This window comes from Anolis sagrei, chromosome X (assembly GCF_037176765.1).
Source record: "Anolis sagrei isolate rAnoSag1 chromosome X, rAnoSag1.mat, whole genome shotgun sequence".
NCBI lineage: Eukaryota > Metazoa > Chordata > Lepidosauria > Squamata > Dactyloidae > Anolis > Anolis sagrei.
The window spans coordinates 10,669,796-10,694,897 of NC_090034.1; the positions used below are offsets into that span (position 1 = coordinate 10,669,796).

Below are 25,102 nucleotides of genomic sequence, written 5' to 3' on the forward strand. Positions count from 1 at the left end.
CAGTTTCAAAGACTTTAATATTGTTCTTTTATTCTGTTGGTGAGCTCTCTTCAATAGTTAGGATTTGGTGGATAATTCCAGGACACCATTTGAAGCCTGGGAAAGATCCCATTTCCTACAAATAGGACTGGATGAGCAATGATTTATTTATTTACTTACTTTATTTATATACTGCTTTTCTCAACCCTCAGCCGACTCAAAGCAGTGAACAACATCGATACAAAACATCATGAGACAAGTATAGGGCAATTAAAAACAATTGTAACATAAATAATTAATCATCAGTATAACAATCATTAGCGCCTCAACAGTAAAATCAGAATCCAGTCTCATCATCCATTATTCCGTATTCTTATGTTCAATTACACTGTTTAATCAAATGCTTGTTCGAACAGCCAGGTCTCCACTTTCCTCCGAAACGCCAGCAGGGAGGGGGCTGATCTGATATCTGCAGGCAGGGCGTTCCACAGCTGAGGGGCCACCACTGGGAAGGCCCTGTCTCTCGTCCCCGCCAAGCATGCCTGTGATGCAAGCAGGACAGAGAGCAGGGCCTCCCCAGATGATCTTAGTGTCCTAGTCGGTTCATAGGAGGAGATGTGTTCGGAGAGGTAAGTAGGGCCAGAACCATTTAGCGCTTTATAGGCTAACGCCCAGCAAAGCCTGGAGAAGACAATTATGCTGGGGAAAGTGGAAGGTAAAAGGAAGAGGGGCCGACCAAGGGCAAGATGGATGGATGGCATCCTTGAAGTGACTGGATTGACTTTGAAGGAGTTGGGGGTGGTGATGGCCAGCAGGGAGCTCTGGCGTGGGCTGGTCCGTGAGGTCACGAATACTCGGAGACGACTGAACAAATGAACAACAACAGGCTAACGCCAGCACTTTGAATGATGTACACTCTTGGGGAACCCTGGACCTTTTGGCTGAACCTGGCCTCCATTGGGTTCCAATTTGGCCCTTTCGGCCTTTCTAGGGTGCATCTACACTGCAGAATTAATGCATCATTTGAACTTCTAGAGCTCAATGTCAATGTTGACAGTTGTTGTTTGGTGAGGTAGCCGCACTCTTTAGCAGAAATGGCTAAAGACTGTAAAAATGACAACTCTCATGATTCCATAGCATTGACTTGCAGATTTCAAATGTTAAAGGAGGTCTCCAAGGTGCTGAATCCAAGAGCTCAGCTCATTTCAGAACCTTGGATAGTTCCACTGAATGTTGGTCACTTTATGTTTAGCATAAAGCCAGCCAAGAGTCATAGATATTGGAATTTAAGAATTCCTGGTGTATTTCCTAGAGAGGATTTAACACAACACAAAACATCACAACCTCGGATTCTCTCTTTCATCACATCTGCCATTTATTCTATTTTCAAGTGGGCACTCTGTTATAACAGCCTGGGAAATTCAGGTTAATGTGTGTGCTCTTTTCCTCTTCTCTACAACAGAAAGGCTGCCAAAAACAAAACAAAACAAATACAATTCATACAAATGCAGAAATAGCTTTCCTGGGAGAACCTGGACATGAATGCCTGCAAGAGATTTGGGAGATGAATTTGTCGTATGATCCTTCTCCTGCCTGCCCGTCTCTTCCATGAGGATCCTGTTGTTGATGTTTTGGGTGGTTCTTTTTCTTCCCTTATTTGGCTTGGCTTGGCTGCTGCCTGTTTTATGATGTTTTAATTATTGCTGTTTATTTATTGTAATCATATTTTAATTGTTTGTGTAAGTGCCTTGAGTGCTTTGGCAGGGGGGGCAAATTATCAATTAAGTTATTATTAAAAAGTTATTACCATGTGTACCTATTCCAAGCCGTGACTCCCGAGCGCCAAGAATAGAGTTTCTCTCTTTTTCTTCTCCTTCTCAGCTCACTGTTACTTTGAGTAGTCGGTGAAATGTCGAATCCGCTTTGAGTCTGAATTTGAAAAGAGACCCCTAAACTAGTGGTGACAATGGCAGTAGATGGTCTTCTGTGTTAGTAGGATACTGAACCCACTTTGGCTTTTGTAACAATGTTAAAGGAGCTTTCCAAGGTGCTGAACCCTATTTGTCTCAATGGATTCAGCACTTTGGATAGCTCCTTAAAAGCAGAAGTCATTTCGTTGTCCCTCTGACACAGAGCCTTGAGTCATGGCAGTCAAAGTAGAGTCAAACTGCATTCGTTCTACAGTGTAGATGCACACAGACTAGCTTGAACTATTACTTAGTCTTCTATACTTTGTTGAATGAAGCAATTCTGGACTATGCAATTTCAGATTTCAGGTGATGTTGAAGGTGCTACCATATCTTTAATTGATTCCTTTATGACAGAATTCTGATTTGCTGCTTTGCTATCAAGTCAACCTCAACTTATGATGATTTTTTGAATAAGAGCCCTGCATATCAACCTCCCTGTTAAGGTCTCACAAATGCAAGGCTGTGGATTCCTTGACCAAATCAATCCACCTCTTTCTTTTCTCCGAATGCCTTCCACTTTACCAAACATTAGCCCCAATGAGTCACAGTGTCCCATGATGTGCCCAAAGTTCAACAGTTACAGTTTAGTCATCTTGGCTTCTATGGAGAGTTTAGATTTGATTACATCTTGGATCTATTATTATTATTATTATTATTATTATTATTATTTCCCTGCTTTTTTCTCTCTATGAAAGAGATTACCCTTTTAGCGATCCATGGTATCTGCACAACTCTCCTCCAGCACCACATTACATTTATTAATTTATTTAAAACTTTTATATCCCAATCTTCTCTACCTCTGCAGAGGGACTCAGACCCGCTGACAGCAAAGATTCAATGCTAACACTGAAAATTTAAAACATAATACACAACATTAATTTACCAATTACATTACATAAATTACATAAAATTACATAAAAGCCGTTCACCAGGATAAAATCATGTCCAACTCAGTCCGTATGTCCAGTCCATATATTGTGATCAGTACCATTAGTCGATTGCCGGTCTCAGGCATCATTCCACAAAAGCTTTGTTGCACAGCCAGGTTTTCACTAGCTTCCTAAAGGTCAGGAAGGAGGGAGCAGATCTAATCTCGCTCGGGAGAGAGTTCCATAGCCAAGGGGCCACCACAGAAAAGGCCCTGTCTCTCATCCCCACCAGACACGCCTGCGAAGATGGCGGGACCAAGAGCAGGGCCTGCTTGACTACATGAAAAGTGGTGGATATCTTGGCATTTAGGTGTATTTTGTTAAAAAGGAAATATGGGAGATCGTAAAGACCTCCATCTCCCTTTGAATTCCCAAATGGTATGGTTTATGAAGTGGTATGTTTTATGCTGGAAATAAGGGGCCTGGCTTAGCACAACAGGTGAAACCGCTGTTCTACAAAAAAAAATCCTGCTGATCAAAAGGTCAGCAGTTCGAATCAGGGTGGAGCACCCATCATCAGCCCCAGCTCACCTGCTGAGTCAAAAGCAGAAATGCAAGTAGATAAATAGGTACCGCTTTTAGTAGGTAGGTAATAAAAGTGCCCTTAAGAATATCGATCAGAGGAAAGCTCCTTGGCATGGAAGATGGAACGACAACACTCCCCTGTGGCCAGAATCGAGCACAGCCTCCAAGATGCTGGAAATAAGAGGGGGTGGAGGAACTGCCTATACCTCTGTTTGTGTTGTCTGTCTTTGTTAATTGTATAATCGGCATTGGATGTTTGCCATATGTTTGTTCTGTAAGCCACTCTGAGTCCCCTTTGGGGAGAAAAGGGTAAGGTATAAATACTGTAAACAAACAAACAAACAAACAAATTCTATCATGGCATTCTGCATTAATGATAGAGTATCTATTTCATGGCATATAGATGGAGCAAGTCTGGATCATACCATTACAGACTCTATCCAGTAGATGTTTTCAAGAGGTTTGCAAGTCATATCTGAACCTATCACAGAGTTCCCTTGTCAAAATTCGTTCTGAGGAGGCTGCCCTGGCCTCCTTCTGAAGCTGAGAGAGTGTGACCTCCCTAAAATCACTCATGGCTGGCTAGTGATTCGAACCCAGGTCCCAGAAGCCATATTCTAACGCTCAAAACACTATAGCCTGCTGGCGTTTTTTGTTTGTTGGTGAGGCACATACAACTACCTTATTGAAACAGGCCTTCCATTTTTAGCTACTTGGATATGCTGGTTCTTAATTAGTTATAATGGGTTTTTGACTGGGGTGTTGTAGGTTTTTTCGGACTATATGGCCATGGTCGAGAGGCATTCTCTCACCTGCCTCTATGGCAAGCATCCCCAGAGGTAGTGAGGTCTGTTGGAACTAGGAAAATGGGTTTATATGTCTGTGGAATGACCAGAGTGGGACAAAAAACTCTTGTCTGCTGGAGCTAGGTGTGACTGTTTGTGACTGTTGATTAGCATTTGATGGCCTGGCAGTTGTTTGTTGTGGCATGTTAGTGCCTGGGGCAATCTTTTGTTGAGAGGTGATTAGATGTCCCTGATTGTTTCCTCTCTGTTGTTTTGCTGATGTAATTTTAGAGTTTTTTTTAATACTGGTAGCCAGATTTTGTTCATTTTCATGGTTTCCTCCTTTCTGTTGAAATTGTCCACATGCTTACGGATTTCAACAGCTTTTCTGTGTAGTCTGACATGGTGGTTGTTAAAGTGGTCCAGCATTTCTGTGTTCTCAAATGATATGCTGTGTCCAGGTTGGTTCATCAGGTGCTCTGCTATGGCTGACTTCTCTGGTTGAATTAGTCTGCAGTGCCTTTCATGTTCCTCGATTCGTGTTTGGGCAATGCTGTGCTTGGTGGTCCCTATGTAGACTTGTCCACAGCTGCATGGTATACGGTAGACTCCTGCAGAGGTGAGGGGAATCCCTCTTGTCCTTTGCTAAATGAAGCATTTGTTGGATTTTCTTGGAGAGTCTGTAGATAGTTTGTATGTTGTGTTTCCTCATCAGCTTCCCTCTGCGGTCAGTGGTTCCCTTGATGTCTGGCAAGAACACTTTTCCTCTGGGTGGATCTTTGTCTTGACCCTCGTGGCTTGTTCTCGATCTTGCAGCACTTTTGATGTCTGAGGTGGAGTCTCCATTGGCCTGTAAAGCCCAGTTTAGGTGGTTCAGTTCCTCTTGGAGAAGGTGGGGTTCTCAGATTCTTTTTGCATGGTCTGCCAAGGCTTTTGACTGTTTTACACCAAGGTTTTGACATCCAGATTGGGTCCCATAAGGGAGAAAAGTGTGGTATATAAAATAAATAAATGGGTATTTCGGGAAAGTTCCCCTTGGGTGCTACACCTCCCAGCATCCCCCATCCAGTTGGGGGATTCTGGATATTGTAGTCCCCAAGGGGAACTTTGAGCTCTGATTTAATAAGCAGATTGATAGAAACAGCCAAAGGATCTGGAAGGGAAAAGGGCCCAGCAGCTGAGCGATTTGGAGATCAATTTCGCCTTGCCCCTTTCTTTCTCTTTCTTTCTTTCTTTCTTTCTTTTTTTCTTTCTTTCTTTCTCTCGCTCCCTTTTTCTCTCCACTTTCGTCCAGTGTCCTCCAGGGATGAGGCTGACTTGTCGGCTCTGGGATTTTCCAATATAAAGTGTCATCTTCCGTTCAATATTATTGCATCGAGGCTCTCTAGAGATTCGGTCCAGAGGTAGTCTCCTCACTGCTCTCTGGGGAAATTTCAGAAGAGCCTGAGGCCAGGCAAAGGAGAGAGAGGGAAAAAAGAGAGGCCTCTTTGGGTTTTTAATTTTTTGTCTGACAAAGAAGGAGGAAAATGGGCATCAATGGGGCAAGAAGGGCAGCTATGGGAAACTAAAGTCTATGGGTGTATCTGCATTGTAGAATGTATGCAGTTTGACACCATATGAGCTGCCATGGTTCAATGCGATGGGATCCTGGGAGTTGTAGTTTTACAAAGTCTTTAGTCACTTAGTCAGAAAAAAATGAAATGCAAAGATACAGAATAGGTACGCCTGGCTTGACAGCAGTACATGTGAAAAAGATCTTCATGTCCTCATGGACAACAAGTTAAACATGAGCCAACAATGTGATGCAACAGCTAAGAAAGCCAATGGGATTTTGGCCTGCATCAATAGGAGTATGGTGCTCAGATCTAGGGAAGTCATATTATACATCTATTCTGCCTTGATCAGACCTCATGTGGAATAATACTATGTTCAATTCTGGGCACCACAAGTGAAGGGAGATGTTGACTCTAAGCTGAAAGGTATCCAAAGGAGGGCAACTCAAAGTATCAAGAGTCTGGAGAACAAGCCCCAGGAGGAACGGCTTAAAGAGTTGCTGGGCATGTTTAGCCCATGGAAGAGAAGGCTAAGAGGAGACATGATGAGGGCCATGTATCAAAATGGCTTCAAATGACAGGAAGATTCCACCTGAACACTAAGAAGAACTTCCCTCTATTCTGCCTTAGTTAGACCACACCTGGAATACTGTGTCCAGTTCTGGGCACTACAATTGAAGGGAGATGTTGACTCTAAGCTGGAATATGTCCAGAAGAGGATGATTAAAATGTTCAAGTCTGGAGAACAAGCCTTATGAGGAGAGGCTTAAAGAGCTGGCCATGTTTAGCCTGAAAAAGAGAAGGCATGATGAGGGCCATGTATCAAGATGTGAGGGGAAATCATAGGGAGGAGGAAGCAGGCTTGTTTTCTTCTGCCCTGGAGCCTAGGGCATGGAAAAATGGCTTCAAACTACAGGAAAGGAAACTCTGCCTGAACATTAGGAAGAACTTCCTGACTTTGAGAGCTGTTCAGCAGTGGAACTCTCTGCCCTGGAGTGTGGTGGAGACTCCTACTTTGGAGGCTTTTAAACAGAGGCTGGATGACCATCTGTTGGGGGTGCTTTGAATGCAGTTTTCCTGCTTCTTGGCAGAATGGGGTTGGATTGAATGGCCCACTAAGTCTCTTCCAATTCTAGGATTCTATGATTCCCTGCCAAAGATTCCTGTCTTGCCAAACTTCATCTGCTAGGGTACCATTGCAGTTAAAGTTGTGTCACTAGGTTCTTGTGGGTTTTTTCAGGCTATAGGGCCATGTTCTAGAGGCATTTCTCCTGACGTTTCACCTGCATCTATGGCAAGCATCCTCAGAGGTAGTGAGGTTCATGCTCTGGCAGAGAAGGCAAAAGATCTTGTGAAATTACAACTCACATATTACTATATCATGGAGCTGTGGTGGTTACAAGTTGTGTCAAACTGAATTCATTCTATCCTTGGTACTTTCTAACTCACATCAGATACTTGTGATGCACATTGGCATTGGTGGCATTCATGACAGCAACAACAACATATTATTATGGTCCAAAGACCCTTATTGCACAAGGTGTGCAGGTAATGAGATTCGGTAGCACATATACTAAAATTGGAACGATACAGAGACAATTAGCATGACCCTGCACATTCATGACAGTCTTGCAACGAATCTGTTTTGGGGTTCACTCTTTAAAGGAATGCTCCAAGACACTGAATCAGATCTGCTAAATAACATCCTCACCTTGGGATTATCACGGGGTGTCTGCGCCCTACACCACTGGAGAAATTACAGTGCTAAGCCAGTATTGCACCACCTGACATCCGCCGGGAAGTAGCAGCCAATAGTGAAAGGACCAAGGCAGTGACATCTCCAGCTCATCCCTTGTTTGGGTATCAGCCAGCACGTCAACGACTTAAATCTAGACATAGTTTTCTAAGATCTACAGAGACACTTGCTGGAACACCTCAGCAAGCAAGAGTCCAAAAGTGGCAGGCTGAAACCCAGCACCTCAACCAATGGCTAATACCAAACGAGAGACTCCCCCCTGGGCACACAGAGGACTGGGCGACTTGGAAGGCGCTGAACAGACTGCGCTCTGGCACCACAAGATGCAGAGCCAACCTTCAGAAATGGGGCCACAAAGTGGAATCCTCGACATGCGAATGTAGAGAAGAGCAAACCACTGACCACCTGCTGCAATGCAACCTGAGCCCTGCCACATGCACAATGGAGGACCTTCTTGCAGCAACACCAGAAGCACTCCAAGCAGCCAGATACTGGTCAAAGGACATTTAATCAACTACTAAACTCACGAATTTTGTATTTTGTCTGTTTGTTTGCTTTGTTCTGTTAGAAATGTAACATAAGTGACTGGTTGCCCTGACACAACAAATAAAACCTTGGGTAGCTCCCTTAAAGTCTGGACTGAAACCCAGAGCGGACTCCCTGCTCCACTGACATGAAAGCCATGGGATGATGGATATTAGGGGCAGAAAGTGGGCTTTGCCCATTCTCACCCGCCTCACTTCCTCGCTGCCAATAAGCCGGGCCCTTTTGTGGCAGCTCCGTGCCGACAGGGTTAAAGAGGGCCCGTCCTCGGTGGCATGCAATTTATGATCCTCTGAATCCGTTTTTAATTATTTTTTGCTGTGACAGAGGTGGAAATATCCAACTTCAAATGGCTGGCTTTATTGATATGCTGCTATTTGTGCCTCTGTGGAGGAACAATCCTGTAAAAGCAATAAATTAGAAAACCCTTTTTCTCATTAGAGAGATAGAGAGACAGGTGGGAGGGGGAGAAAGTGGGGAGGGAGTCTTCCTCTCTCCTTCCTGTCTTTTTTCTTCTCTCTCTCCTAAGAGCCACCTTCTCTTTTCTGAAACACGTATAATGATGCCGCAGTGGGAAAGGACTTCCATGTCAGGGGGGCATTGAAGCCACTCCAGGTTTTAGTCTGAACTAAGTGCCATCCATTTGGATTAAGCAACTTGAATCTCTCCTTTCATGTTCAAACCCCAGCCTGGAATGGATTTGAGCTTTTATTTTTGGACTCAGAAGAGTTTGTGTTGAGCAGGAGCGCTAGTCTGCAGACTACAAAGGTTTTGCATGGAACTGGAACTCTGGTTTGCAGAACGTAAAAGCTTTTGCATGGAACAAGAGCTTTGATCTATCGATTGGAAAGGTCTGGTATTCAGATACAGAAGAGGCACTTTTAGTTACAGACTGGAAAAGTTCTTGTTTGGAACTAGAGCCTTGGTTTGCAAATTCAAAAAGTTTTCAATGGCACTGAAGCTCTGGTTTGCAGAGTGGAAAGGTTTTGAATGGAGCAAAGGCTCTGGCTTGCAGACCAACAAGATTTCATGCCTAAAATAATTTTACTGGGGTAAATTTATAAGATTTACATCTGGGCCAGCCCACTTTGCTTTGACCCCACTCCCAGCCCAAGGCTCCATCCTGTATACTACCTTGGTTTCAAGAGAGAGAGAGAGAGAGAGAGAGAGAGAGAGAGAGAGAGAGAGAGAGAAGTATCCACCCTTGCTTTATACTAGTGGTTCCCAACCCATTGTTCATGGACCACCACTGGTCCCCAAGAACCAAAATATGGTCTGCAGCCTCACCATTACTACATCATTGCAATGAGAGCGACTGGTCTCTTGAAACCCTCTTATAGTGCAGAGGCAACAGGCATGTCAGGACGGGAGAGGTTGATTGCCCATGAAAGGCATGACAACAAGCCTCCTGACTGCTGCTGCTCCTCCCTCCCTCTGAGAGCAGCCGTTCCATGCGGCACTTGGAAGTGGGGGACACCTTGGTGTCTTTCTTTATAGACCTGTTTCTGAGGTTATTTGGGGTGCTGATTCACAAAATTGCATTGGATAGACCACATCAGATCTAGATTATTGAATATGGTTTTCTGTGAGTGAGCATATGGCAACTAATGGATCAGAAACTAGAGCCAATGTGGTCTATCCAATGCAATTTTCTGAATCAGTACACGAAATAATCAAACTGAATCTAAAGTTGACCAAAAACTTATTCGTAACCCTTTTGGTAATAATGTTGGAGAGTGGTCCCTGGTCAAGTGGTCCCTGTTCAAGTGATTCCTGTTCAAAGTGGTCGCTGTTCAAGTGGTCCCTGGTCAAAGTGGTCCCTGGTCAAGTAGTCCCTGGTCAAAGAGGTCTCTGTTCATGTGGTCCCTGTTCAAAGTGGTCCCTGGTCAAAGCGGTCCCTGGTCAAGTGATTCCTGGTCAAAATGGTCCCTAGTCAAAGTGGTCCCTGGTTAAAGTGGTCCCTGGTCAAAGAGGTCCCTGATCAAAGTGGTCCCTGTTCAAAGTGGTCCTTGTTCAAGTGGTCCCTGGTCAAAGTGGTCCCTGGTCAAAGCGGTCCCTGGTCAAGTGATTCCTGGTCAAAATGGTCCCTAGTCAAAGTGGTCCCTGGTTAAAGTGATCCCTGGTCAAAGAGGTCCCTGATCAAAGTGGTCCCTGTTCAAAGTGGTCCTTGTTCAAGTGGTCCCTGGTCAAAGTGGTCCCTGGTCAAGAAGTCCCTTGTCAAAGTGGTCACTGTTTAAGTGGTCCCTGTTCAAAGTGGTCCCTGGTCAAGTGGTCCCTGGTAAAGCGGTCCCTGGTCAAGTGATTCCTGGTCAAAATGATCCCTGATCAAAGTGGTCCTTGTTCAAGTGGTCCCTGGCCAAAGTGATTCCTGGTCAACATGGTCCCTGGTCAAAGTGGTCCTTGTTCAGGTAGTCCCTGATCAAAGTGTTCCCTGGTCAAAGAGTTCCCTGGTCAAAGTTGTTCCTGGTCAAGTGATTCCTTGTCAAAGTGGTCTCTGTTTTTTTAAAAAGGTTGGAAACTACTACTTTATACCTATGATTCTTGGTTTTTGGTCTTCCAGATGTTTTAGATTACACCTCCCAGAACCCTTGACTGTGGAGTCTCCTAACTGGGACTTCCTGGAACTGAAGTTTAAAACCATCTTCAGGGTCAGATTTGAGAAACACTGCATTCTTAAGTATATGCATTCATAATATTTTGCTGTATCCCACCTTAAGCCATCGGGAGACGTGGGTGATCATAATGATGATATGATGATGATGATGATGATGATGATGACAACGATGATGACGATGAGAATACAAAAGCCATGATTCTGTTTGACAAGGCATCTTCAGTGTTTTGGTTTGGGAGGCTCTATAACTTGGAAGAGTTGGTGATATTAGCAGCTGTATGATTAATGCTTGAGACTGAATGGTGCCCTTTTCTTCCTGCCACTTCCTCGGGAATGAACAGTATCCCCCTCCAATGGATTCATATTCCAAATGACAAGGAAAGAGACTCCATCCAAGCATTTTAACTTATTTCCTTGTTGTAAAACCTGTTTGATGGTGGAATAGATTGCCTTGAAAGGTGATGGGCCTTTCAGCTATGGAGGTCCTTCAGGAATGTGTTGACTATGTAATCCTCCATGGAGGAATAGGGTTGGACTGGAGAGCCTTTGGGGTCCCTTCCAACTTTAAGATTATTTTATTATTAAGCTCTTCTGACACTCATACAAATCTTTTCTGGAGTCTAGGAAGTAGGAATGTATGTGCACGTTTGTATCATGGAGGGTTGTAGTAAGAGGAGGGGGAATCTTTAGATCGGAACACGGCACATTCCCTCTTTGGGTTTTCAACCCTAGGACCAGCCTTTTAGATTTGTTATAGCCACCAGGCCCCAGGGATAGCTGGATATTGATACAGCCGAGACGCCTCGGCACGGCCATTCTGAGTCCCCAAAGAGACACAGGCCAGATGCAGCATGGAGAGAGTAAGATCCTCCGTGGCTGGTGAAACTCAAAGTTTAAAAGTCCTGCTGCCTCGTTGCGGGGCATAATATGAAACCATAAATCTGCTCGCGTCTCGGAAGGGCCCCAGGACTGCAGTGAAACTAAAGCGTTTCTAGTTATCAGAATATGGATTTACTCCTGGCGATCCTGGTAACCAGGGAGGTGATGCTTTGTCCATTTAAATGGCAAGTTCAGCACCACTAGCACTCTTTAGCAGAAAAGACTGAAAGCCTTGTAAAACTACAACTCCCATGTTTCCATAGCATTTAAAGTGGTGTCAGACTGCATGCCTTCTACAATGCAGATCAGGCATTGGCAAACTTGAGCCCTCTGGGTGCTTTGGACTTCAACTCCCACAATTCCTAACAGCCTCAGGTCCCTTTCTTTCCCCCACAGCCACTTAAGCAGAAAAAGAAAGGGCCTGAGGACTGTTAGGAACTGTGGGAATAAAAGTCCAAAACACCTGGAGGGTCCAAGTTTGCCCACGTCTGGTGTAGATGTACTCTGAGTGTTGGACAAGGATACTGGGAGACCAGATTGAATCCCAGCTCAGCTATGGAAATGCACTGGGTGAGCTTGAGCACTCGTCTAGCCAAAGAGGATGACAATGTCAAATCTCAATTGAATAAAAAAATCCTGCCAATAAAACCTTAAGAGGGGTCTTCATAGGTCATAGAATCATAGAATTGGAAGAGACCCCCAAGGGCCATCCAGTCCAACCCCTTTCTGCCAGTCCAAGGCCTCCTGACATATGGTCATCCGGCCTCCCTCTGCTTGAAAACCTCCAAAGGAGACTCCATTATGCTCCCAGTTAGCATATCCATCCTAATCCTAATCATCCTAATCACGTGCATCTATGGCAAGCATCCTCAGAGGTAGTGAGGAGGATGCTTGCCATAGATGCAGGCGAAACGCCAGAGAAAATGCCTCTAGAACATGGCCATATAGCCCGGAAAAACCTACAACAACCCAGTGATTCTGGGCATGAAAGCCTTCGACAATACATAGTCACATTGCTATTCCCGAGTAGATTAGACCAACAATTGACTCCAAGGGTTAGCACCTGCAGAGACAAAGCAGTAGCAGTCAAGACGATTGCTAGATACACTCCATGAATTCACTGCACTCATCAGAGCAGATGGTTGGGATGACAATTAGCCATAAACCAATAGCCAAGATGGGCTTTTTTTTGCAGTGCCGACCACATCATATGCTTTCCAGAGAGAGGTCATCCTCATCCTGGGCAGGTCAGGCCAAACCAGGTCAGGTCAGGTCATGGAAGCTATGAAAGTCTGGCTGTGAATTTCCTCTCCTCCACTCACCCATTGGATAAGATACCTCCCTGTCTCTTCTGGGATGCCTTTAGGGGAGCATCCCATTGGACTCAGCTGCTAATTTTCACCCTCTTTGCCAGTCTTTCCGGTCTCCTGGACTTGGATGCCACTGGCGTCCTGCTTTTTCTGTTTGAGTTTTCTCCTTCGCTCTCCCTCCTTTGCTGCCATTGCTGGCTGGCTTGGCCTGTTTAAATTGGAAATTATTTGCATTACCGACTGTAAATAATAGATGAGAGGGAGGGAGGGGAGGGGAGAGTGTGTGTCCCTTCCACAAAGTCCTCCTCCCTTTAATTAGTGTGAAACAACCTGGTGTGAATGTGAGTTGTCTCGCTATTGGTAATTAGAATTGAAACTACTGGAGGAAAGAGGAAGAAGAAGAAGAAGAAGAAGAAGAAGAAGAAGAAGAAGAAGAAGAAGAAGAAGAAGTCCTTCTGCTTGCCTATATACATCTACACACACATCTATGGACTGCTGGGTGGTAAGGAGTGGTAACGAAGGTGTGAATTCCCAAAGGGAAGAAATGCCATGATGGCCGAACACATACAAGATGAAAAGCCAAGGCCAATTAGAGGTGGCTGCATCAAAGCTGGGTTTCGGCGATAAGTTGGCACCTTGGACTAAGCATTCCTTTCTTCTTAAATCAGATGAGGGCAACCTAATTTTTTCCTAGTTGGGAATTCCAATGGAAGCCAACAAATGCTTGGATTGGCTCTCGAGAGTCATGTGGCTTGAACACATTGGCACAATTTGAGGGTAGAGAGTTCTAAGTTTAAGCAGGTTAAACCTGGTAGTGCAGCATGTTAAACCACTAGCTGCAGGAAAATTTGCTGACTGGAGGGTTAGCCATTCAAAGCTGTGAGTTGGGGTGAGCTCCTGCTGTTATCTCTAGCTTCTGCCAACCTAGCAGTTTGAAAGCATGCAATGTGAGTAGATCAATAGGTACCAACTTGGCAGGAAGGTAAAAGGGTGCCCCATGCAGATATGTCGGCAAACATAATTGGTGGCGCAGTGGTGGTGCAGTGGGTTAAAGCACTGAGCTGCTGAGCTTGTTGATCGAAAGGTTGCAGGTTCGATTCTGGGGAGCGGCATGAGCTTCCGCTGTCAGCCCTAGCTTCTGCCAACCTAGCAGTTCAAAAACATGCAAATGTGAGTAGATCAATAGGTACCACTCCGGCGGGAAGGTAACGGTGCTCCATGCAGTCATGCCAGCCACATGACCTTGGAGGTGTCTACGGACAACGCTGGCTCTTCGGCTTAGAAATGGAGATGAGCACCACACCCCAGAGTCAGACATGACTGGACTTAATGTCAGGGGACTACCTTTACCTTTACCTACCTTACAGACAACAAGCTTTTCAGCATGGAAAATGGAACAACATGGGCAGAGTTGAGCATTGCCTCCAGACGTCGGAAATGAAAGGGGAAGGCCTTATATCTGTATACTGTAATCTGCTCTGAGTCTCTCTGGGGAGATCAAGTAGAATATAAATAAAGATTATTATTATTATTATTATTATTATTATTATTATTATTATTGTCTCCAGTCTTCAAGTTTCCTTGCTGAAATCTCAGGAAGCTCAGGATGAACCACTAGTTGAGACCATGGGAATGACAATCATAGAAGGGCCATCTAGTTCAACCTCCTAGCATGTAGACACAGTCAAAACTGGGTTGTTGTAGGTTTTTCCGGGCTATATGGCCATGTTCTGGAGGCAATTTTTCTCCTGACGTTTCACCTGCATCTATGGCAAGCATCCTCAGAGGTCATATAGCCTGGAAAAACCTACAACAACCCAGTGATCCCAGCCATGAAAGCCTTCGACAATACACAGTCAAAACTGTCTTGAGCAGTGGTTCTCAACCTGTGGGTCCCCAGATATTTTGGCCTTCCACTCCCAGAAATCCTAACATGTGGTAAACTGCCTGGGATTTCTGGGACTTGTAGGCCAAGACACCTGGGGACCCACAGGCTGAGAACCACTGGTCTTGAGAGATGGTCATCCAACCTCTGTTTAAAGACCTCCAAAGAAGGAAACGTCACTGCTCTCCATAACAATCCATTTCACTGCTGAGCAGCTCTTATCATTTAAAAGTTCATCCTAAAGTTTAAGTAGACTGGGTTGTTGTAGGTTTTTTCGGGCTGTATGGCCATGGTCTAGAGGCATTCTCTCCTGACGTTTTGCCTGCATCTATGGCAAGCATCCTCAGAGGTAGTGAGATCTGTTAGAATTAGGAAAAAGGGTTTATATATCTGTGGAATGACCATGGTGAGACAACGGGTTATATATAAACCCTTTTTCCTAGTTCCAACAGACCTCACTATCTCTGAGGATGTTTGCCATAGATGCAGGCAAAACGTCAGGAGAGCATGCCTCTAGACCAGTGGTTCTCAACCTGGGGTCCCCAGATGTTTTGGCCTTCAACTTCCAGAAATCCTAACAGCTGGTAAACTGGCTGGGATTTCTGGGAGTTGTAGGCCAAAAACATCTAGGGACCCCAGGTTGAGAACCACTGCTCTAGACCATGGCCATACAGCCCAAAAAACTTACAACAACCCAGTGATTCCGGCCATGAAAGTCTTCGACAATACATTTAAGTACTCTCTTTTCTTGCCATTGGAAGTCATTGATCCATACTGGAGTCACTTGATATGCAGAAAACAAGTTCATTCTACTTATCTATTAAGTATTTTTTTGACCAGGGACCACTCTCCAATATTAGTACCAAAAAGTACCTCTTTTAAACAGAGGTTGGATGGCCATCTGTCAGGGGTGCTTTGAATGCAATTTCCCGGCTTCTTGGCAGGGGGTTGAACTGGATGGCCCATGAGGACTCTTCCAACTCTATGATTCTATGAAAAGGGTTACGAATTAGTTTTTGGTCAACTTTAGATTGGGTTTGGGTGATTGTGGTGCTGTTTCAGAAAATTGTATCGGATAGACCACATCAGCTCTAGTTTCTAATAAAGAACACATGCCATCCAGTAGCCACCATCTGCTCACCCACAGACAACCATATTTAATAATCTAGAGCTGATGTGGTAGTAGTAATCCTTCCTGGGTAGTCAGCCTCTTCCCTCCTCACATCCCCATTGTCTTGGCACTATGAGAGGGTTTCACGAGACCAGTTGCTCTTGTTGCTTCATGGTTTCGAGGCAAAGGTGTAGTAATAGTGAGGCCATGGATCATATTTTCGTTCTTGCAGACCACTGGTGGTCCACAGACCATAGGTTGGGAACCCCTGCTTAAAAGGTTTGGTTTCTGGAGCTTTCCCAATCTCGATTTCCCTCCTTTGGACACATTTTAGTCCAATAATGTCATTGACCAAGGATGGATACTCTGTGGACTGTTTCCCAACATGAGCCAACCAATCCCATTGGGTTGAGCATAGGCTTCCCATCCTTTGGGGCTTTAAGTAGAATTGTGTTGCTGGGCTTGGCCTCATGTGCGCCACCTTGAGTCCCAGTTGGAGAGATGGTAGCAGGGTATGAATAAAAATTATTATTATTATTATTGTATTGTCGAAGGCTTTCATGGCCGGAATCACTGGGTTGTTGTAGGTTTTTTCGGGCTGTATGGCCATGGTCTAGAGGCATTCTCTCCTGACGTTTCGCCTGCATCTATGGCAAGCATCCTCATACCTCTGAGGATGCTTGCCATAGGTGCAGGCGAAATGTCAGGAGAGAATGCCTCTAGACCATGGCCATACAGCCCGAAAAAACCTACAACAACCCATTATTATTATTATTATTATTATTATTATTATTATTATTATTAATTGTTATTTCTTCCAGGGGAGAAGTCCTCCCCAACAGAGGTTTCCATCTGCTTAGGGTTTGTATATAAGCTTTGAAGGAACTATCCAGGCTACCAAACCCAATGTCAGCTTCCACATTTGTGAGTTTGAGAAGGAGGAGGCACTGAAAAGTAATTTGAAATGTCTGGCGAACTTGTAACTAATTTAATGTTTACCCAATAACAAGGCCTTCTTCTTCTTTTTTTCTAAGCAGCAAGAAAACCCTTACCTTTTCATGAGCCGCAGGTAACACTGTCAATTCATAATTGTGCCAATCCCTTATTATCCTCGGCTTTAATAAATAATTTACCTAAATTATTAAAATGAAAATTTCAACATTATTAAAAATTAACCAGGTTAAATGAGCAAACAATAAATACGCCTGCCTTGTCCTGCGTGACAGAGGTCTGCTGGCTTTATTGCCTTTTTTTCTTTCTCTCTCCTCCGGAGCAGATAATATGTTTCCCCGTCTCCCTCCTCCTTTCTTTGCGCCTCTCAGGTTCCTTGACTTGGAAGCCAGCTTTAAAAGCCGCAAATGACCCATAAGAACTAAAGCCGTGTCCTTCTCTAGTTGCCTAAGAAGGAAGGCATTTCCTCCACCTCCCCTGTAAAATACCTCCTTTCCCCTCCTGGATCTGGTTACAAGATGAATGTCAGCTCTACCAGTCATAGAATCATAGAATCATAGAATCAAAGAGTTGGAAGAGACCTCATGGGCCATCCAGTCCAACCCCCTGCCAAGAAGCAGGAATATTGCATTCAAATCACCCCTGACAGATGACCATCCAGCCCCTGTTTAAAAGCTTCCAAAGAAGGAGCCTCCACCACACTCCGGGGCAGAGAGTTCCACTGCTGAACGGCTCTCATAGTCAGGAAGTTCTTCCTCATGTTCAGATGGAATCTCCTCTCTTGTAGTTTGAAGCCATTGTTCCGCGTCCTAGTCTCCAAGGAAGCAGAAAACAAGCTTGCTCCCTCCTCCCTGTGGCTTCCTCTCACATATTTATACATGGCTATCATATCTCCTCTCAGCCTTCTCTTCTTCAGGCTAAACATGCCCAGTTCCCTAAGCCGCTCCTCATAGGGCTTGTTCTCCAGACCCTTGATCATTTTAGTCGCCCTCCTCTGGACACATTCCAGCTTGTCAATATCTCTCTTGAATTGTGGTGCCCAGAATTGGACACAATATTCCAGGTGTGGTCTAACCAAAGCGGAATAGAGCATGGGGAGCATGACTTCCCTAGATCTAGACACTAGGCTCCTCTTGATGCAGGCCAAAATCCCATTGGCTTTTTTTGCCGCCACATCACATTGTTGGCTCATGTTTAACTTGTTGTCCACGAGGACTCCAAGATCTTTTTCACACGTACTGCTCTCGAGCCAGGCATCGTCACCCATTCTGTATCTTTGCATTTCATTTTTTCTGCCAAAGTGGAGTATCTTGCATTTGTCACTGTTGAACTTCATTTTGTTAGTTTTGGCCCATCTCTCTAATCTGTCAAGATCGTTTTGAATTCTGCTCCTGTCCTCTGGACTATTGGCTATCCCTCCCAATTTGGTGTCGTCTGCAAACTTGATGATCCTGCTTTCTAGCCCTTCATCTAAGTCATTAATAAAGATGTTGAACAGGACCGGGCCCAGGAAGGAACCCTGCGGCACTCCACTTGTCACTTCTTTCCAAGATGAAGAGGAAGCATTTGTGAGCACTCTCTGTGTTCGTCCACTTAACCAAGTCAGGACATAGCAGAACCTTGTGTCCTAGACCAGTGGTTCTCAACCTGGGGGTCGGGACCCCTGGAGGGGTCGCGAGGGGGTGTCAGAGGGGTCGCCAAAGACCATCACAGACAGTATTTTCTGTTGGTCATTATCTGTTTCTGGCCTAATTCTATCATTGGTAGAGTTCAGAATGCTCTTTGGTTGTAGGTGAACTATAAATCCCAGCAACTACAACTCCCAAATGTCAAGGTCTATTTTCCTCGAACTTCACCAGTATTCACATTTGGGCATATTGAGTTTGATCCAGATCCATCATTGTTTGAATCCACAGTGCTCTCTGGGTGTAGGCAAACTACAACTCCCAAACTGAAGGTCAATGCCCACCAACCCTTCCAGTATTTTCTGTTGGTCCTGGAAGTTCTGAGTGCCAAGTTTGGTCCAATTCCATCATTGGTAGAGTTCAGAATGCTCTTTGAATGTAGGTGAACTATAAATCCCAGCAACTACAACTCCCAAATGACAAAATCAATCCTCCCATAACACTCCAATAAGAATACATCCTGCATATCAGATATTTACATAACGATTCATAACAGTAGCAAAATTACAATTATGAAGTAGCAATGAAAATAATTTAATGGCTGGGGGTCACCACAACATGAGGAACTGCATTAAGGGGTCGCGGCATTAGGAACATTGAGAACCACTGTCCTAGACTAATGATTTCCAAACTCAGGTCCTCCAGGTGTTTTGGATTACAATGCCCAGAAGCCTCAGCTGTCCTGGCTAATGATCAAGAATTCTGGGAGCTGAAGTCCAAAATACCTGGAAGACCAAAGTTTGGTAAACATTGTCCTAGGATGTCAAGCTGGGTTCTGTGACTCAACAGTGCCATCTAGGTACAGTACCTTCCTTAACAAGGATTCTGTCAGCTGACCTGCGAGGGCCAATCCCTGTTCACCAAGCCCTATATCACTCTGATGGCACTTGTGCCATGCCTTGATTGGTTTTGATGATGTATCTGCTGTAGGAGCTCTTCTTTCCCACACATCACTTCCTGTGCTGGTACGGCTGTACCAGGAGCTCCAACTTTATTTTCTTTCTGTTATCTGTTTGCAGTCATAGGGCAGGCCTCCTGTCCATCATAATTAAGCTTTGGTTCCGCCCCTTGTTCAGGGCTCTGGGAGGGAAAGGAGCCATTTTTTGGGCAGTCTCACATAAAGAAGCTAAACTATAGGACGTAGACCAGCTCGTCCTGTAGAAAAGCTTCTTTTCTCAGTAACATCCGGGGATACAGAAACAGAAATTCCGGGGGAAAGGTCCCAAGGCTCTGGCTGAGAGCTCAGTGCCTCTCAGCCTCACAGCAATCAGAGGGAAAACAGCCCTGAAGTTTCAAAGAATTCTCAGAGGGAGGACAGCATTACAGATCCACGGAACTCCAGCTGAAATATCTTCAAGCCTCGGCTGGTAGGTTTACCCGATACCCAGACGCATTTGGAATCGGTAGTAGGACCCACACCAATGAGGCATAGATAATAGACAGCCTAGGAGAAGTTAAAAAGAGTTTTTTCCTACAGAGAAAGTACAGTTAATTAAAGTCAGGTACCAGTCCATTGAGGACTAGACTAAGAAAGCCTTGAAGTGTTGGTTGAACCATTGAAGATTTGTTGTTTGTTCCATAATAAAGGCTTTGTTGTATCATTAAAGACTCTAAAGACCATCACTTCAGAAAAATCCCCGAGAACCTCTCTTTGAGGCCCCCTGGCTTCCCGCTGGGCTTAAAGTATACATCCTATAGAAAAGTACAGCTGTTACAGGTCCAGCGTGCGACAGAATACTTCCATTCCTTAACCAATGTTAATCTTGCCCCATTCTTCTCTCCTCTTCCTTCCTTCCTTCCTTCCCTCCTTCCTCCCTCCCTCCCTCCCTCCCATCCTTTCTTCCTTTCTTCTCACCCATTTCTGAACACATGTGCTTCTTTCCCTTTTTTCCTTCTTCCCCTTCCTTCTGCTTGTTCTTCTTTCTCACCACTTCTGTTTTAGTACACCCTTCCCTTCCTTCCTTTATTCCTTTTTTCTCACTGTTTCTATTTCTTAACCAATGTGTCTCTTTTCCTCTCTTCTTCTTTTTCTTCTTTCTTTCTTTTTCCTTCCTTCTGTCCTTCTCCTTCGTTCCTTCTCAGCATTTCTGAACCCATATGTGTCTTCATCTCCCTTCCTCCTTGTTCTTCCTTCCTTTTTACCTACCTTCTCACACTTCAATTTTAACCTATTTGTCTCCTCCCTATTCTTCTCCTTCCTTCCTTCCTTCCTTCCTTCCTTCCTTCCTTCCTTCCTTCATTCTTTTTCTTTCTTTCTTTCTTTCTTTCTTTCTTTCTTTCTCACCACTTCCATTTCTTAACCCATCTGCCTCTTCTCCTATCTCTATCTTTGTCTTTCCTTACTTCCTTTTCCTACCTTTTCATGATTTAATGTTTAACCCATCTATTCCCCATCTTCCTTCCTTCTTTCCTTCCTTCCGACTCACCATTTCCATTTCTTAACCCATCTGTATTTTCTCCTATCTCTATCCCTGTCTTTTCTTCCTTCCTTTCTTTTTACCAACTTTCTCATGGTTCGATTTTAATCCACCGGTCTCTTCCCCATTCTTTTCTTTCTTTCTTTCCTTCCTTCCTTCCGTCCTTTTCCTACCTTTTCATGCTTTAATGTTTAACCCATTTGTCTCTTCCCCATTTTCCTTCCTTCCTTCCTTCTCACCACTTCCATTTCTTAACCCATCTGTCTCTTCTCCTATCTCTATCCTTGTCTTTCCTTCCTTTCTTTTCCTACCTTTTCATGCTTTAATGTTTAACCCATCTATCTCTTCCCCATCTTCCTTCCTTCCTTCCTTCCTTCCTTCCTTTCTTCCTTCCTTCCTTCTTTCCTTCCATCTCACCATTTCCATTTCTTAACTCATCTGTATTTTCTCCTATCTCTATACCTGTCTTTTCTTCCTTCCTTTCTTTTTACCAACTTTCTCACAGTTCAATGTTTAACCCATCTGTCTCTTCCCCATTCTTCTCCTTCCTTCCTTCTCACCACTTCCATTTCTTAACCCATCTGTCTCTTCTTCTATCTCTATCCTTGTCTTTCCTTCCTTCCTTCCTTCCTTCCTTCCTTCCTTCCTTCCTTCCATCCTTCCTTCTTTTTTTCCTACCTTCTCACACTTCAATTTTTAATCCATCTGCCTCCTCCCCATTCTTCTCCTCCCTTCCTTCCTTCCTTCCTTCCTTCCTTCCTTCCTTCCTTCCTTTTCCTACCTTTTCATGCTTAAAGTTTAACCCATCTGTGTCTTCCCCATCTTCCTTCCTTCCTTCCTTCTCACCACTTCCATTTCTTAACCCACCTGTCTCTTCTCCTATATCCTTGTCGTTCCTTCCTTCCTTCCTTCCTTCCTTCCTTCCTTCCTTCCTTCCTTTTCCTACCTTTTCATGCTTTAATGTTTAACCTATCTGTGTCTTCCCCATCTTCCTTCCTTCCTTCCTTCCTTCCTTCCTTCCTTCCTTCCTTCCTTCCTTCCTTCCTTCCTTCTCACACTTCAATTTTAATCCATCTGCCTCCTCCCCATTCTTCTCCTTCCTTCCTTCCTTCCTTCCTTCCTTCCTTCCTTCCTTCCTTCCTTCCTTCCTTCTCACCATTTCCATTTCTTAACCCACCTGTCTCTTCTCCTATATCCTTGTCTTTCCTTCCTTCCTTCCTTCCTTCCTTCCTTCCTTCCTTCCTTCTCACACTTCAATTTTTAATCCATCTGCCTCCTCCCCATTCTTCTCCTTCCCTCCTTCCTTCCTTCCTTCATTCCTTTCTTCCTTCCTTCCTTCCTTCCTTTTCCTACCTTTTCATGCTTTAATGTTTAACCCATCTGTCTCTTCCCCATTCTTTTCCTTCCTTCCTTCCTTCCTTCCTTCCTTCCTTCCTTCCTTTCTTGTTTTCTTGTTTCCTTGTTTCCTTCCTTTTCCTACCTTTTCATGCTTTAATGTTTAACCCATCTGTGTCTTCCCCATCTTCCTTCTCACCATTTTCATTTCTTAACCCACCTGTCTCTTCTCCTATATCCTTGTCTTTCCTTCCTTCCTTCCATCCATCCATCCATCCTTCCTTTTTTCCTACCTTCTCACACTTCAATTTTTAACCCATCTATCTCTTCCCATTCTTTTTCTTCCTTCCTTCCTCATTTCTCACCACTTCCATTTCTTGACCCATCTGTCCCTTCCACCCTTCCCCCTGCCCCCCAGCACAACGTATGTGACATTCTCAGGGAGGCGGCAATGTTGCTTGTAATTAAATTGTGATACTAAACACGCGCCCCCCTTTCATGTCATGCATTCCCGGCCCCTTTTCATGTAATGCATCCACTCGGCTGGCACCTGAATGAGGCTTCCTCCTCCTGTCCCTTGATCCTTGCTCTCCCTCCCATTTTGATATCAATAGGATATAGATCCAAGAGCGCGGGTGGTCCCCGCTGAGCGTGGAGTTCTGCTGGTCCTTCAGAATACAAACAGCTTCTATTCATACAAAATTCATTAAAACATGCCGGTCTTGAAGGGATGCGACTTTGTCTCCTCTAATTGAAAGATCTGCTTTCAATGGCACTTTATCTTCCTTTCTGCACCTCTTCCCAGGCTGACGGTGCAAGTGTGTCCGTGTAAGAGAGAAAGAATTAATGCATGTGCCATTTTACCATTGTTTCCAAAGTACCTGCTTGTTTGTCACGATCGTGCATCTGCATAGCATTACCTTCGAACCAACTTTTTACAATAAATACGGAAGGGAGAAAATGCATTTGACTTATCTCAGGGTGCATCTACATTGTAGCATGAATGCAGTTTAGCACCACTTCCACTACACTGCTTAGCCGGTATTGCACCACCTGACATCCGCCGGGAGATAGCAGCCAATAGTGAAAGGACCAAGGCAGAGACATCTCCAGCTCATCCCCTGTTTGGGTATCAGCCAGCATGTCAACGACTTAAATCTAGAAATAGATCTACGGAGACACTCGCTGGAACACCTCAGCAAGCAAGAGTCCAAAAGCGGCAGGCTCAAACCCAGAACCTCAACCAATGGCTGATACCAAATGAGAGACTCCCCCCTGGGCACACAGAGGACTGGGTGACTTGGAAGGTGCTGAACAGACTGCGCTCTGGCACCATGAGATGCAGAGCCAACCTCAAGAAATGGGGCCACAAAGTGGAATCCTCGACGTGCGAGTGTGGAGAGGAGCAAACCACTGACCACCTGCTGCAATGCAACCTGAGCCCTGCCACATGCACAATGGAGGACTTCTTGCAGCAACACCAGAAGCACTCCAAGTTGCCAGCTACTGGTCAAAGGACATTTAATCAACTACCAAACTCACAAATTTTGTATTTTGTCTGTTTGTTTGTTTGCTTTGTTCTGTTAGAAATGTAATATAATTGACTGGTTGCCCTGACACAACAAATAAATAAAAATAAAACCACTTCCACTGCCATGGCTCCATGCTATTACATCCTAGGATGTAGTTTGGTGCATTGGCCTTGTAAAACTACAACTCACACAGCATTGAAAGTGGTGCGAAACTGCATTAATTCCACAATGTAGATGCACCCTTAGGCAGAAAATATTGGAAATTCTCAAGGAGTTCCTGTACTGTTGTATTCAGAAAATCCTTTTGATGCTGTCTAAGCAAAATCTGCGAACTGTAGTCTAAATGAAAGAGTTTTCCCTTGTAAAACTACATCTTCCATGATTCCATACCATTAAGCCAATCAGTGCCTACTAAACTTCCATGGCATACTTTTCAAATTGAAATTGAAACCAGAGAAGACAGAGGTCTTCCTGGTCAGTCACAAAGCCAGACAGAGCATAGAGTTACAGCCTGTGTTGGATGGGGTTACACGTCCCCTGAAGACACAGGTTCACAGCTTGTGTGTGATCCTGGGTTCTTCAATGAGCCTGGAACCCCAGGTCTCGGTGGTGGCCAGGGGAGCATTTGCACAATTAAAACTTATGTGCCAGCTGCGCCCATACCTTGGGAAGTCTGACATGGCCACAGTAGTCCACGCTCTGGTTACAGACTACTGCAACACAGTCTACATGGGGTTGCCTTTGAAGACTGTTTGGGGTTGCCTTTGAAGACTGTCTGGAAGCATCAATTGGTCCAATGGACAGCAGCCAGGTTGCTAACTGGAGCAGCTCTCAGGGAGCATACAACTCCCCTGTTGCACCAGCTCCACTGGCTGCCAGTTTGCTACCAAGCACAATTCAAAGTGCTGGCTTTAGCCTAGAAAACCCTAAATGGTTCTGGCCCAGCTTACCTGTCCAAACGTATCTCTCCCTATGAACCATCTAGGAGTTTAAGATCATCTGGGGAGGCCCTGCTCTCAGTCCCACCTTCTTCACAGGCACAACTGGCGGAGACAAGAGACAGGGCCTTCTCAGTGGTGGCCCCTCAGCTGTGGAACTCCCTCCCTAGGGAGCGGCTTAAGGAGCTGGGCATGTTTAGCCTGAAGAAGAGAAGGCTGAGAGGAGACATGATAGCCATGTATAAATATGTGAGAGGAAGCCACAGGGAGGAGGGAGCAAGCTTGTTCTCTGCTTCCTTGGAGACTAGGACACGAACAATGGCGTCAAACTACAAGAGAGGAGATTCCATCTGAACATGAGGAAGAACTTCCTGACTGTAAGAGCCGTTCAGCAGTGGAACTCTC

The 25,102-nt window shown here is 44.7% G+C and overlaps 1 non-coding gene across 1 annotated transcript; it reads left to right on the forward strand.

The window, feature by feature from the left end:
- Positions 1-7,283: 7,283 nt before the first annotated feature.
- LOC137095032 (U6 spliceosomal RNA) lies at positions 7,284-7,388 on the forward strand. The gene has a single exon (XR_010908764.1). It is a non-coding gene; the product is annotated as a U6 spliceosomal RNA (small nuclear RNA).
- The last annotated feature ends 17,714 nt before the right edge of the window (positions 7,389-25,102 follow it).